This window comes from Toxotes jaculatrix, chromosome 12, assembly GCF_017976425.1.
Source record: "Toxotes jaculatrix isolate fToxJac2 chromosome 12, fToxJac2.pri, whole genome shotgun sequence".
Taxonomy (NCBI): Eukaryota; Metazoa; Chordata; class Actinopteri; family Toxotidae; genus Toxotes; species Toxotes jaculatrix.
The window spans coordinates 10,257,019-10,270,482 of record NC_054405.1 but is presented as its reverse complement, the minus strand read 5'-3'; the positions used below and the strand labels follow the sequence as shown (position 1 = coordinate 10,270,482).

At 41.8% G+C, this 13,464-nt stretch overlaps 1 protein-coding gene across 12 annotated transcripts in view; it reads right to left on the bottom strand.

The window, feature by feature from the left end:
• The window catches only part of LOC121190322 (RNA-binding protein Musashi homolog 2), a 227,580-nt gene that overhangs the window by 25,561 nt on the left and 188,555 nt on the right, over positions 1–13,464 (bottom strand). The window lies entirely within an intron of this gene.

The following is a 13,464-nucleotide window of genomic DNA, read 5'->3' as shown; positions in this document are numbered from 1 at the left end:
TTTAAACAAAGGGTAAATAAAATTCCAAAAATAAAATAAATAAACAGTTTTTGCCATGATCACAAACTGAGCAACTATCTTACTCACCAAACACAGAAGATAAGGTATTTCCATTCTTGTAAATTTAAACTTATATGTGTATAAACATCACAATTTATAATGGATCGCCCATTTGGAAGGCGCCTTCTTGTGGTCCTTGACCCTATGAACAAATAAGTGCATGGTACTAGCAAAAAATACATGTAAAACACTCCTATTCTGTGGTTTACACACTACTGAAATGTGTAATAATCATCCACTTTCCTTTTTTTATTGGTAACTATTGTTTCCAAACAATGCCTGTAATCCATAACGTATTGTTTGCAAAGATGCACATGTAGAGACGGCAGTGATCGTTAGAGACAAGTATCAAATGATTTAAAAAAAAAAAAAAGTATAAATCCCAAAAAGTACAATATGTACTACAAATTAATGTGCTCTATTTTTTTTTTTTATAGTACATTTCTGTCAGATTGAGACGGAGCAAATTTGCATTTGTAAACTGACTTTGGGTGTGTTTGCAATTCACCAAGTCCCTGATTATATTAGTGAAAGAATTTGGCTCTGGGGGGTGTTTATGTCACATGCTTTGGATGAAAGATTATAGCCACTTCTGAGCAGCATAGACATGGGCATAATAGCCCTACCTCGGGGGACTATCCTTGCATTTTGTTCGGGAGTGCTCCCAATTACTGTGAGTTTCTATGGAATCAGAATCATCCACTGTAATGCAAGAGGCAAAGTATTCCACTTCTTTTTTTTTTTTTTTTTTTTTTTGTTCGGCTATTCAGCTGGAAGATATACAGTGAAAAAAAAAAACCCTTCCACAATCAGAGGGAGACATCTGTTGGATGATTTGTCACTCAGAAGAGATATCAATCTGTTAGTTTAAATGAAGACTGAACAAGTCTCTTGCGTTCGTTTCCTCCTATGTAAACATTTACAGTCTTCAAACACTGGGATTTTTTTAAAGCTTTTAAAGCACGGCTATATACACATTCACAAATCTGTCCAAACTGTCAGTTTATGATTCACTTATAAAATAAAGACCTTAATACCATGCAAATATAAAATCCACTTCTTTAGGGTCTGATTATTCCACCAAATATCAGCCTAATAATCAGTCTGTAATTAAGCCAATGCAGTATCTGTGAATTGTAATTACATTGTTGGCCTTAATGAACACAGTAGTTAGAGGTGGCTGACAGAGGCTAGTCCATGCCCAGGGCCTGGGCTCTTCTCTCAGCACAGGAATGGCATGTCATTAGCGGTGGTGATGAGATTCCTCACTCTGGGCTCAACACCGTCTTTGCCTAATCAGCCTCCTAAAATTATCTCCACAGGAAATGCTTTCCTCACTAGCAAAAAAATGATCTCCAAATGCCCTCAATTGGAGTTTTTCTTGATTTTTTTTTTTTTTAGCTGAATGTGTGTGCATGTGTGTGTTTCTTCTGTGTTTTGACCATATTCTGGAGACTGTGGTTTAGATATTACAAAATGGCACAGGACACCGTAGAGGATTATTTTTTGAATGCTGTGGAGGTGAGAGGAGCACCAGCGGGTGACCTATTTTCCGAGCCAGCCTTGTACTGCTATTCCACGAAGAGGGGGCTCACACAAAAGACTGCTTTGGAGGGGGTGGGGGAGGAGGGCAGGGTCAGATGAGCTGCAGCCAAAGAGAAAAACACATAGCTTTTCATCACCTGGCTGAGAAGGAGGTAATTCACAACTCTGTCGACACAATATGACCATGAATGTGCGTGTTGGGTGTGAGGTGCCATCATGCTGTGACGGGCAGGCAGGTGAAGAAGAGAAAGAAATACCACTTTTCCCCCAACTATCTAACAGCTTAGGAGAGAATAAGGGACAAAGGCGACATGGTGACAGGGGAAAAAGGATGCAAAAAAAAAAAAAAAAAAGACAACAAAAAGGCAACGAAAATCAGTCGCATTTATGCTACTGCGGCCACACCAGACCAGGAACTGATTCCAAGCGCTCACATGATATTCTCCACCTCTTTTCACAAAAACACAAATCAACCCTGATACTATGCTAATGATGGCCATGCACCCCTGCATTTCCACTTAGAGTGTCCCCACGGTGGCCGTGCGGAACAGTGTTTCATGCCGCAATCTCCACCTCTTTGCCCCCCCACCCCCTCACTCTCTCTCTTCTTTCCTAAGTGCTGAATCTATCTTACCCTCACTGCCATTGTCATGACACCCCCAATAGACCCACTGGCTTGGAAGTTAGTTGCGGGCAAAGTTGTGGTGAGAGATTAACTTTGCAGGATTAGGTGGGTTAATTAATAGATGGCTGCTGCTCATTGTTTTGTGCTCACGCTGTAAGAAGCCACCCAAGAGAAGCGCTGCAGCATTAAATCAATTTCATGGCCCTTTTATTACTGAGGAGATAAAGCCAATATTTAGCTTTCAATTCTTCACAATTATTGGGCCCCTGCTTTGCCACTTGAGTGGCTGCGCTTGGCTGGGGACAAGGACACATCTGTTTATGAGCTGTGGAGGCCTGGGGGCCTTGGTGTCCGGACTCCGGGGAACTGTCCTCGGCTTTCTCTCCTCAAGCCCGTAGCACAAAAATTCAGCCTTCTTTAGGAGTGCACACAGAAAGGAAGAAAGATTAAACATAAAGCACGGCATTTCATCTTTTCTCAAAGCAAAAGAATGACATCTACTACACACAAAGATAAAAAAAATGCAGCTGCAAATTTCTACAGAAATATTCCAGTATGAGGTTATTCCATGTTGTAACTCTCCACACTTCCTATAAAAAGCTTTAGCTGACTTTGTATTCAATGTCCTTACAGCTTTGACACTATCTGTCCAACTCCACTGTTTACGAGTATTGACCACCATATATTCCTAAAATGAACTTTCAGCTGAAATAACTTGTTAAACAGAATGGCATGTCCAGTTCACGGTGTTGTCAGTTGTGTGCTGATGGAGCACAATGAGCATCCACAGCACATGAGGCTCTATTCTGATGACAGTGCAAAGCTCGTGCTGGCGCTTTATGCCAGTTAAGTGGCATTTTTCTCAGATGCACACCGGTTCTTTTCTTACCTGCACCTGTATTTTGTGAGTCTCTGTGAACTTGATTGTACTGAAGTAGGAGGAAGACTTAGTAAGGGCAGTGTCAGTTGTGATCAAACAGCACAGTGCAATTTTTGTGTCAAGGTTTCCTGGGATTTTTAGGTGCTAAGGACTGGGCCTGAAGCTTTGTTTTCTCCACTGCAAAACTGTCACAGCCCTTTGCTGAATGTCCTACTGCTTTTAAAGAAAAGAAGGTGATGTGATTGGTCAAATTCATTGTAGCCACAATCATGATGAATCCCTCCAGATGTCAGCAAACTGCTTTACTCATCAGACAGGAAGAAAGTAACTGGCTACAGACTAACCTATTTGTACTATATCCTGTGTTACATGATGCTAATTTGAGCAAACAGACCTTTAAAACTCAACACGCTGTCTAATTCTTCTCCCGATGAACTATTTCTGATACATTTCTGCAGATCTTTTTTGGCATACTGCCTCTCTACGCCAGAAGACTCACTTTCTGATCCTATTACTCAGCAAACCTCACAATGAAAAGTTGTTGCATTATGCATCAATAAGGTCCTATTTATGTCCTACCAGTCTGACAACAGCTTGACTGATGTTAATGTAATCTGTACTGTTCTTTGGCCCAAAACTGCCAGTAGCAGCTCCCGCGTCACTGACAAAGGAGCTCCATCAGTCACAGAGCACTCCATTTATTTCTGCTATAAGAAGACTGTCAACTATCTAATGCACAGGAGGAGCCCAGGGACAGCTCATACTTCTGTGGAGGCCATATGGCTCATATATGCCCAAATATATTAATATCATGGTGAAATTAAAAACTAACTGAGCCTACTGCTACATTAAGACTTAATTTTCAGTGGTCAGTTCATGTAAGGTAAGCCATGATACAGCACTGCATATGATTTTTATATTGTGTAGATGATGTAAATAATGTTGTAGCATCAAAGTTTATGGTAACCAAGATTTTAGCCTAATATTACATCGAGCTGGGAAAAACACCGAGAACAAATAACATTCCCAAACGTGCTTATTACATTAAGTATTGTCTTAGGAGGGTAATTTAACTCACGGTTAGCTCTCTGGCTAACAGAGAACAATGAACCGAGGCTTTCATCCTGCAGCTACAGTAGATTTTGGGGGCAGACAGAGGGAGTGAGACAGATGAACAGTAAAGAGCAGAGATGAGTGAGACAGATGAACAGAAAATGACATTAGCCACATCAACAGGAGAGTAAGACAAAGAGAAGAAAGGACAAGGCGAATGAGAAATTGAGGGAGAAATAAGGCCAGGACACGGGTGTCCAATTCATTCTCATGGACTTCTGTAAGGGGCTTTGGATAAGAAAAATACGACAAGAAACAAGACTATATTATACTGAGGTAAAACACAACATCCACACCTAAAGTACGAGTCTTCTACACTGCTAAATCAGTCAGTGGTCAAGTGTCATGAAGTGCTGTTACATAGGTAAAATATTTTTTTGTGAAATCAAGGCAAGTGGTAGAAAAAAAATCATCTCAATTCCTTGCGTTTGGAAAATATTGGAGAAATCTGCATTGTTCAAATACTCCCTGAAAGTCTTTTCATTAACTATTGAATTTCACTAATAAATAAAAGTGAAGACGTAACTGAAAGAAATTGGTGATAAAAAAACAAGTAAAAGTATTTATTTTGAAGAATGGTCTCTCTCAGAGCGTTGAATTATTAAGATGTTCTATTTTAATTTCCTACAGTAGCGGGCCTGGAGGAATTGGATCAGATTAAATTGCCGTGTTGCATCATATTTTAGGAACGTAGGGTTTTACATGTATCTAATATAGCTGCCACAGTGAAAATGTAAAATGTAAAAAAAAAAAAATGTAAAAATGTTCTACCTCAAATTTAGAATAAGTGCAGCAGCTGGGAAGAATTAATGCTGAATGTTACTTACTAATATTTCTATATTTTTAACTAACCTCCCATAATCAAAATGCATTTAATTTGATGGACTATGATGTTTCATGATAACAAGTTCAAATTTATTTAACCAGATCCACATTAAGACAGGTCTAATTTCAGTGGAAACAGAAAAAAAACAACAGTTCTGTATGTTGAACTGTTGGCTTGAAAGAAAAAAATCTAATTTATATTTTTCTGTTCTGCATTTGCATTTAAAGAATGTTGATGAATTATTCATATAGGTTCCACTACGTTCCACAGTTTTGCAAACTAGAATAGCAAAGATATCAAAGCAATGATGCTCAACACCTTAGAGCTCCTCTATATCCACGGTGGTCATGTGCGGTCAGGTGAGATCCCTTTATCCCCACGTAACAGTTTACTGTCCTCATTCTATTTAACAGAGCAGTTCATACAATATTTAAAAAAGATATAGGATAAACTAACAAACAGATCAGAGTAATTTAAATGTAAAAAAAAAATTGGCGATGAAAATATAACAAATCACAGAGGAGGTGCATGTGTTTTCCGGTCACTGTATCACGGTGAGAAGGACAAGCAAGCGGAAATAAGTCTGTTGATATGTCACAGCAGAGGCAGTGAAGCACACTGCCGCCTTCTCACAGGAGGAGGGAGGTATTCTGTCAGAGATGGAAAACTGACTCCACTTCACATTTTGCTTCATCAATAACCTTTCACAAGATATAGAGAAACACGTAAAGACAAATAAACAACACGAAAGGAAAAAAAAATGTATATCAAAGTTACAAAAGAGACAGACACCTAGCAAGACATCTTTTCATCTCCAGACTGACAAGTGTCCCATTGTTGTCATCCTTCAGCACTACTTTGTTGTTGTTGAAAGCATCTATGGGTTGTTGCTATCAAAGGAATAAATCACAGAGCTGGAGAGAGCCAGGTGGCTTTCATATGAACTGCTGCACACATGCTCATGTCTCACCTCTCCTCTGATCAGCGGAGACCTACAGTACACACAGAAATTTCCCCTCACATAAAACACAGAGGCTGGTGTCTGGGAATGAGCCAGAGAGAGGTAGAGAGGGAGAGAGAGAGAGAGAAAGAGCATTTACATGCACACCAATAATTCAATTATAACCAGACTAATGCAATACGCATATTATTGCAACTCTCATGTAAACACCTTAACCGGGTTATCTTACTCACATTAAGGTCCTAATCAGAGTAAGCATAACTTGATTAACAGAGCCGGGTTGCTTGTCAATCATTTGAATTAATCTTGCCATGTGTATGTCTGGTTTCTTTCAGTGTTTGGATTCTGTGCAGCACATCACAAAGGTCACACAGAGAAAAAAAAAAAAAAAAAAATCAAAGCTCTCTTTTGACCTATGCTTGTGTCACTGACTATGTGACACAAGCTATATTAATTATTTCTAATAAAACAGAAAAATAATAAAATCACACTCGCACACCGAAAATATCGAAATTTACTATTGAAATGCTCATGTTCACAAGTCGAGTTACAAGCCATCAAATGCAAAGAGCTTCTATAAAACACTGAGGCACAAACAGATTCAGATCCACTTTAATATGATATCACAGCATCACCACCCACTGCTTCTGAAAAATGGACTGACATGTTGGTTAGCATAACAGCTGCTCACGTCACATACTTAACTACATTAACTGCACTTCTCCACATTACCTTTGTGCACTGCTTCACAACATGAGCCAGTCAGCATTTGCCCCAGTAAGAGTAAAAGCTGAGGGCTTTAGCCTTAAGAATAAAAGGTCATTTGTCATGTGATAGCATTTCTGTAGATGTATATGTGGTAATACTGCTAGTAGTGCTCTAAATACAGTACAGGACCAGTTGGCTCTTCAAAACCAACCTCTATACACTATGATAAGAATAGTTCATTTTCTGTTGCTGCGACTGATATGATCATACACGTCCTCTCAATGTATATTGTATTTGTGTGGGTATACGTGTTTGTTTGTTAATATCTGTGTTCCTTTACTTAAGCCGTGGCTTTTTTTTTTTTTTTTTTTTTTGCTAGAGGTTTCTGTATATAATGAAACCATTTGGTGCACTCATCCTTTGCTGTTAAGACTTTGTGGCTTTTGATTGGGGAGAGAAAAAGTCAATTACAGAGGTGGAGTGAGCCCAGAGCTCAGAAAAGCCTGGCTTTATGGTATCAATTTCACCTGTATCTTACATCTTTGAACAAAATGATGAGGAAGGAGAAGGAGATATATTTGGTAAAGTTTCAACTGGGTAACCTTTCAGAAGCTCAGAGAACAAAAATCCACCAGAAATGTTCTGTCCCTTTACAAGACATAATCATGTACTAAAATTAGTTTGACACATCAAGTCACATCATCTCGTCCACTGTAACCGTTACAGAGTGAAGAGGCTGTATATAGAAATGTGTAAATTACAGCGCGTACACATCGATCTGCCTGCTCTGGGAAAAGCAGTATCTTGTAAAAGCCACCACACTGCAGATGGTAAACATATAACGTGATTACTGCAGAGAAATCCACAAGAAGGTCGGAGGTGAGGTAAGGGTGAGCTACAGACCAGCCTTGCTGGAGCTAGTGGGGACTGAGTGATTTGCTCAAGGATACTTCAGCAGGGTGGATTTTTGCTGGCAAGGGGGCTCGACCCAGAGCCCTTCAGCTGAAGAGCATTCTCCATACTCCCTATATAATCTTGTCAAATCTGGCATAATGAATTGGAGATTGCCTCATTATAAGATGTATACAAGACGACTTTAGGCCTGAATGAATCAATCATGAATTAGAATTCATATGTTTGTTTATAATGCTACTCACTATACGCTCAACTTCAAAATAACCCCAGCTTCCGAAACAGCGAAACAGACATCACAGAGATGTACGCTGTGTGTGAGTGACTGCGATGTTGTGATGTGGTGCATTGAGCTCAGGAGAAGCTCAGTGTCTTTTACTTCAGTTCTCAGTGACAAGAGTGCCGTTTCTTTGTAGCTGAAGTGCATGGCAGCATAGCATCAAAGAGGACAAACTAGGCCCTTTATTGAAGTGTAGCCACACTTCTGACCTCTTCTTTGTACTCCTTCCCATGCACTTCAGTAAAAAGGAAACTGCTCCTATGCTACAGAACTGATCTAAACACATTCTGCTTCCACACAAGCCTCGACATAACTCTCAGTCACTCACACACATACACACACACACACATGCGGTAGTTAAAGATGGAGGAATGGAGCAGTGAAACAATAAAGCACAGGGGGAAAAAAATCAAAAAGGGAAGGGAAATCTGGCAGAGTAGATAAGGGAAAAAAAAAACATTTAAATCAATTTGGTTGTGGAAACAGTGACACATGTTTGTGAATGGGACAGGGTCTTGGTTCACAAACTTAATATCAAGGCATTTTATGATGGTGACTTAAATAGAGACAGACACAGACGGGGAGGACACAGATGTCTGACCTTGCAGTGGTGCTTATGTAATGGTCTGCTTCAGTGCATTTAACTGCAGTGCTCCTTTCCAACCTGGGATCAGTAAAGGCAACATGTCTCTGCAGTCCAATCTCCTCTGACATCAGTCCTGACACTCAGAGAGTATGAAAAGGTCCCGTGAGCTCTGAGTGAATCAGTTGTTATGGCCCTGCCTGCGTGGTCCCCGTGGAGCCAATCATACTAATTAAAGCAGACTACTTAAGCCTCCTCTCATTAGTGTCCAAGTAAACAGCCTTAATTTTTTATGCATTTTAATGCCCATCTCCCAGTTCTGAGGGTGGTAGTGCAGGGGACAGATGAATGATGAAGGGGGGTAATTTCAGGTTTTCTCGAATGAAAGCGAGTGCATTAAGTGTCATTTCACCATTCAAGTTAAATATGTGCTTGTGTATTTGCACTGATCAGTGTGCTGCCAGCACTGTGCCGAACTTGCTTTTGCAGATCATTAATTTACACGGAAAATAAAATAAGATCTATTAATGTTTGTAATAATGATAATAATTACAGGAAGAAGCTGCTTTGCAGACACTGTTTTGTGAACATGATTTTAAAGCCAAGCACTTACTGCCAACTCTATGCACGGCAGTTACACAATCTAGCACTGCTCTAGATACCAGGGGCAAGTAGGGTAAAATGTGGCATGACCCAAAAATAGCACTGCAACATTGGCTTCCACTTGATTACTGGAGCTGTAAACAATGTTTCCACACAGAGCGGAGGTACGCAGAAGGCTGTGTGTAATGATTATGGATATACTGCATACATGTTATATATGTTTGTTCAGGAAAAAGGGGATGTGAGCAACTGGAGAGCTATTAGCACAGTCAGCAGGAGGGCGGGATGGAGGGATAAAAGGGAAGGAGGGGGCAGCTGGGTAGAGACGTAGCAAGTACCCGACTCTCTGAGCCTGCAGCTCTCGAACAATGGGTGGCATCAAAACAACAGGCAGTAGACACAGAGCATGGTCTCGCAGACACACACTGAACTCCTCTGCCTACTTCCATGTCTGTGCTTCTTTTCTTTCAGCTGCTCATCTTCCCCACCACAGGAACCTAGACTGTGGGTCTCCATGGCAGACTGTTTGCCTGCTTCTGTGTGTGAGGATGTATCTGCTGTCCTAGGGTGAGTTAAGACCTGGGCAAATGAGGTGAGCCATCTCCTCCACTTTCAGGAAATAGCAAGCCTTTCAGCGTTGCTTGTGTCACAGTGCAGAGGCTGGTTTTGCAGAGACAGGTGCTTGCACATCCGGGGAGGCACACGTGCATGTGCACGTGACCTGACTTTGTGGGCTTCTGAGCAGACAGACAGACAGACTAGTACACACTGCATCTACACAGAAAAGTAGAACAATACCACAAAACAGTGATAATAATAAAAAAAACAAAAAAAAAACACTGGTCCTGTAATGAGCTGAGGGCCATGGAGTAGAGTGCTCCTACACCTGTTGAATCCATCTGGTGATTCTGTTCCATTTCCAAAAACACATACAGTGCAGTGGTCGCTTACACTGTCTACCACTCATAGCAAAGCACATGTACAAAAACAGATTTGCAGGCACTTAATGGAGAACAAAGCTGATCTGGGAACAGCCTAGCTCTACGACTGCACATACAGAAGTAGACAGGGCGTGACATACAGTGCTGTCCACTGACGTCAGAGCAGCACACTCACTGCTGTCACTGGGAACGGAGTCATGGCCTGGGGAGGTCAGAGAGTCTGCATGTGTGATAGTGTGTGTGTATGTGCGTGAGCGCGAGTTTGCAGTCAGCACTGCTGTGGAGACAGTGAGTCAGAGAGGCAGACAGGAAAGCAGAGAGAGGCCCTTGGTAAAGTCCCTCCACCTCTTTTGCCTTCATAGGCAGCCTTGAAGACTCTTTGATTTTGTCTGTTTTATGCCTGTGTGTGTGTGTGTGTGTGAGTGTCCAAGTGTGTGAGAGAAAGATGTGCTGTGCATGGCTGTTCAAGCGTATGAGATCACAACGCTCCTCGTCAGGCCCTATTTTAAGGCCTGCGACTCATGGAGTGCCCTGGCCTCCACACACTCATTGGGCAAATGATCAGCCTTGGCAATTAAAGCCAATCTGTGAGTCAGTGTGGCATCAGGAGGGCCATCTGCTTCCAGCCCTGTAGCACTCACTCTGGCCTGTGGGACCACTTGCTGGGGTCACAGCTCACCCAGCTTATAGAGAGATGGTCACAGGATCTAAGGAACAATCTGCTGGGTAACTCTAGTTCGATAGAAACCTGTTCTATCAATAGCACCGCTGTGTGTGTGTGTGTGAGCCACTGCCACGTCTCATGAGTGCAGTAAAAACACAAACAGTGGGATCTGTCTCATGGAAGACAATGTTGCATGCACCCATGACACAGGTAAGCTCCTCATCAGCCTCAGGCCAATGATTTTTTCCACCTGCTCCACTACCGCAGCCAAGAAGTGTACTGACATGGGAAATATAAAATATCTGAATACCTAAGAGAGCTTTAGCTCTGCTGATAATGACTGTGCATGGTGTCCCAAACTACATCATCATCCACACAGGAGGTGTAATGAACTATAGCCAGCAAGAAGAGAGTTTCACTGAAGAGAAAGTCTGAAAAGGCATCTTCCACACTTTTATTTTGTACTAGAGTCAACGCTGATACGAACGGTGTCTTCTATAGATCTACACAAGGCTACAATCACACATCTGCTGTCACCTATGTTGACATGAATGGAGCAGAGTTCCTGATTTTGATTGACACTTTGATGAACTGTTAGAGAGCTTGTCCTCTTGTTGCTTATCTGTTTGTAATTGTGTGGCCTGTCTAAAAACCTATAAGTTATTTTAAAAAATGCAGAGAAATTTGGTTTTGGATGAGAATAAATCCTCATCAGCCCATTTTTGACCAGGACCACATTGATCTACTGTATACAAGGGATGCAACTACGTCACCTCACAGCCACCATACCTTCTCTGTCTTGGGCCATCGACCTTGCAGAATCTGCCTCCGCTCAAAGCTCTATATAGTCCATGTCAACACATTTCAATCTCCCAACAGCTAAACCCTGGGAGGCTAAATGATGTTTCAGACCAATGCCCTGGTGTGATCTCTGGTGCGTTTATCGTATGCTTGGTTGGCTCTGCCCCAGTTTCTAGGGGCATGCAGCCCTCAGGAGCAGTAACTATCATACCAATTGCACAGGTCAACAGCTCTCTTTCCCTATATGCCACCTGCTGAGAGAACAGCTGCTCCTTGTACCTTCACACACTTCACCTACAGGAAAAGGGAGGTCAACAGGTCCGCAGCCTTGTGTTCACTGTTCCTTACAGTTCTATAGAGCAATAATAGTGTCTCTTTGGTAGATTAGATCTGACACAGACCTTGTTTCGGACTTTTATTTAAATTTTCACGAAGTGATGGTCGCTTGACCACGAAACATCTTTCTTTGCATCTGCCTTTGAGTGATACATACATCTACAGAATGCATTTCAGCCACATGTACTATCCCCTAAGCGAGTAGGGGCTAAGTAACCTGAATCAGGACAACTTAACAAGGACAGACATGAGGGCGGGTACGGCAGCCAAGCTTCTCATCTTCTACGTATGGGTCAGTCTTGTAGCCAACCAGGCCACCCTGCAGATTCTCATACTTAGAAGCAAGAAAGAGAAATCTGCTCATGTTGATCCCACGCTTTTGAAATGTCATCTTCTGTCACAAAGGTATGATGGAGTGTGCTGCTGTGTCTCAGACATGGTTGGTTGGTGGAGCTGGAGATATGGAGGGACAGAGGCTATCACAGTGCTATCCCACACGTCATATCTGCCGGGGGGAAACAGATCTGACACAGATGAAGCGTGTGACAACTAAAGGATATGGCAACACGACAAGAGAAACAGATGGAAAAACCAATCCACTAACTACAACAAACCAATCAGAGCACCACACACACATACGCACACGCTAGTTATTATAGCATGTTGTGAGAAAGAGACACACAAGATGCAGGATTTTCTTCATAACAGCCTGGATAGTTTCTCACTTTGGTGTTAAGATACAGTAACTGGTAACCTAAAATTACCCACCCCCCCCGGTCCTCACTGCATCCTTGCTGCACTTACCGCTGGCCTCTCCCCTCCTTAATCATCCTTTTCCTCCGTTCTTTTACTACTTAAGAGGCTGACTCACTGGACCTGAATTGCTGTTTGTCTGTCATGACATCTGGCGTAGCTGGATGACTGAGTGTTATGTCTTTCTCTCGCTCAGTCTGTGTTTCTCCCCTGATGGGACCCCACTAACATCTTCATCCGTGGTTTTTCAGTGTAGCATAATGACCTCCTAGTAGCAGCCCTAATGGAGCCATAATGGTCATTTATGCCAGGGAAGGCTCTGAGGGCACGGCTGTGGAGGCAGCAAGTCGCATAAGAATATGGGAGAGTGGAGAGAAGCTCTCTAAAGTCCCTTCATACAGAGCTCCCGAAGCTCCGTCTTTGTATGAATACGCCGTTTTCTGTGTGTGTTGTGTGTGTGTGTGTGCACATTCAACTGTGTATTCATGTGCGCTTAATGAAAGGAACTGATACAAGACTGGTTAACAATAGAAAGTACAATATGAATGTATGAGGGGTGTGTCCCTGCTTTTGATGTTCACTTCTCCAGCTTATTCACATGCATTATGCACACATGCGTACACCATTTTCTTTTTTTAATTACATTTTCCTCATACGGACAAGCTTCTTATTCATGCATACATCATACACACAATAGACTGCTGTATACCACCATTCTTAAACCTCTTCTTCTATATTTGCTGCCACTATTAGCAGAAACTACACTGTGCATGGACTGCAGTGCATAAACTTGCACTTATTGCTAAAAAACAGTTTTCTTCCTAGAATTTGCATTTTAATATGCACAGTAAACAAAACAATCTTTCTCTGTAT